Source organism: Topomyia yanbarensis, chromosome 3, assembly GCF_030247195.1.
Source record: "Topomyia yanbarensis strain Yona2022 chromosome 3, ASM3024719v1, whole genome shotgun sequence".
Classification (NCBI taxonomy): domain Eukaryota; kingdom Metazoa; phylum Arthropoda; class Insecta; order Diptera; family Culicidae; genus Topomyia; species Topomyia yanbarensis.
Window position 1 is genome coordinate 237,180,867 of NC_080672.1, and position 2,547 is coordinate 237,183,413.

At 44.0% G+C, this 2,547-nt stretch overlaps 1 pseudogene; it reads right to left on the reverse strand.

The window, feature by feature from the left end:
• Positions 1-394: 394 nt before the first annotated feature.
• Positions 395-1,021, reverse strand: LOC131687793 (transcription elongation factor S-II-like; annotated as a pseudogene).
• Between the last annotated feature and the right edge of the window lie 1,526 nt (positions 1,022-2,547).

Genomic DNA, 2,547 nt, shown 5'->3' on the forward strand with positions numbered 1-2,547 from the left:
CGAAGGGATCACAGGTTTGCTTACTATTCCGCCGGAGTTAGTCATCGTCTCGTCCGGCGGATCCTCAGCGGCTTTGCGCCGCTTCGAATCCTTGGCCTCGACTATGCGGCAAAGCCGCATCACACCAGCTCCGCTCCATAAGCTTACTTGCTATGGCAGTATGTCATTGTTATGAGCGTTATTAAGCACAACTTATTTTTTCAATTTATCAAACTTTGGTAATAAATTTTACGTTTCCGCTCTCGGATTCGGTTTATTGAGGTTAAAATACACCATTTTAGCAAAAAACCGCATTAAAAATGGACCTCTAAACATAAAGTCTCTAAACTAGACAATTACCGAACTTCCAGTGATGTCTGCATTCGTTGCTCAACACGAATGTTGTCATGGGTCATCAGAGCTTCCCTCTGCAGCTGGTACAGTTACGTTTCTTACACTTGCCGCATTTGAGATCGGTTTTGATAGCATGGTTAGTGGCCAGCTGAGCGTCATTGAGGGCTTCCTTCACGAAACGATCGCGCGAGTTTTCATTTCATCACTAGTCATTTCCTCCGGAGTCATTTTTGCAAAACGTTGAGCAGTGATGGCTCCGCTAATGAAGTTACTCCTCACACTAAGATTTGTGGGATCCTTTAAATTCAAACACGTGAGCAGATCTGGTTTATGTTCTTATCGGTGTTTCTAAAAGAGGGCTTCTTACAGTTCGTCACCCAGCTCTTCTTGAGTTTGGCAGCCTTTCGAAGGTTCTCCATCCTCTCGCAGTGTATAGGTCAAAATTTCACGATACTTGAGGCGCACAGTTTCGGTATTACGGAGCTGGGAAACTAGACAGAACAGGTTTCTTGGAATCCTTTTCCATTTTGATGTCCGATTTGCTGCTATTCATGCTGGATGACTTTTTCGATGACTTGGACGAAACCTTAGTTGATTCTTTTGAAGGAGGTGTCACAGCTAGGAATCTGATACTGATACTGATCACTTAGTCATCTTTCTTGCACTTCTTCAGTTCGTTAACTGCCATCTCAATTCCCAAACGTCCACATTAAATTTCAATCGTTTAACAAGTGAAAAAATCTTGAGCAGGAAAAATCAACATTTACAGATGTCAAAAACAATTCGATCAGTGCAGCCAGTTTAAGTCCTATTTCATCAAAGTACACTGTCACTCTGACAGTGTACCTTTTTCGGTGTACCTGGGTTATAAAATGTGTCCTCGAAAAATTGTAAGAGCATTCCGTATTAACATATTTGTATTTGGTACTAATCTATGCACGTATAGGCCAAGTTTGGCCTTTTTCCGTCTGTTAGCCAATTTCGGAGCAGCTTCCCGGTCAGTCAGATACCCTGGGACAATCTACGACGGAACGGCAAATATTCCTAATTCTAGAGCCAACCCGGCACGTGTTCCAAGTGGAAGTTTCGGCACGAGAAGATTATCGACGGCCGAGTGATTGCACGGATTTCCAAATCTCGCTCAAGAAGACGCCTTGGTACTGATCCCCAGGTTCGATTTAAGCCAGTTTATGCCATATTATCTGCCAAACGCCATCGTTGACGGGCAAATCCGTCGGATTCTATTGCGCGACGTCCCGATAGGAGTGATTTTGATCGACGCAACACCCATATACCGGAAGATTAGCAGCAAGTGTCAGTTCAGTGCCAGGTGGCCAGGGTGGCTAACCATCCTCGACGAATCGTCAACATTATGAATTGCCGGACAGTTCCAAAGGTCCCACCACACCGTAAGTGAACCCGCACCCGACCGTATGCAGAAAAACCGTAAGTCGCGCTGATTAGTTAGTGTGTAAGGCAAAACCCTTTAATTGTAATTAGTCTATAAGATAAATCGTGATCACGAATTTAGTAGGAGAGTTAGATCCCAATAATGTATAAGAATAAAACAATAATGATAACAGCTCGTTTGTCTCGCTCAAAAGTACTGTTTTTCTATTAGATCAAGAAGCAAGGTTCCTTAGATTTCACACATTACGGTTGATATCGCCCTGATTCGATGAAAATTTACATAAAGCTATAATTTCCCACCCCTCACTTTCTGAAATCTTTCCGAGGTTCGAAACGGTAATATTGGAAAAGCTAGTTGGTTCCAACCCTGCTAATGAACCCTCTTGCGTACAGTCCGAGGATATGTTGATTTTTATGCTGGAAGGGCAAGCTTTCGTGTACAGTCAAAGTAGCATAGAACGACCCTGGGAGTTTTCCTATTCACATTTGGAGTAAGGTTAAAAAGGAAAGAGAGAGTTATAATGCAGATAATACGAAGACTCCTACCAGCCATAACAGTTTTTGCAACCGACCGAGACGGTTGTGCCTCCAGGTGGAAGGTTTTGTTCTCGAGAGAGTGACGGAGTGCGAGACGCTGTATGCGTTATTGTGGGAGAGAGAGACCAGTTTGTTAAGTGTGAGTCGACAGTTGATACGTCGGAGGCGTGGTCAACGGCATCCTCGACAAGTGGTGTTTTGACAGCAAACCGCGGGTAGACGAATTTGTCTACCGCGGTGGCAGAAATCGACAGTGATCCTGCCTGT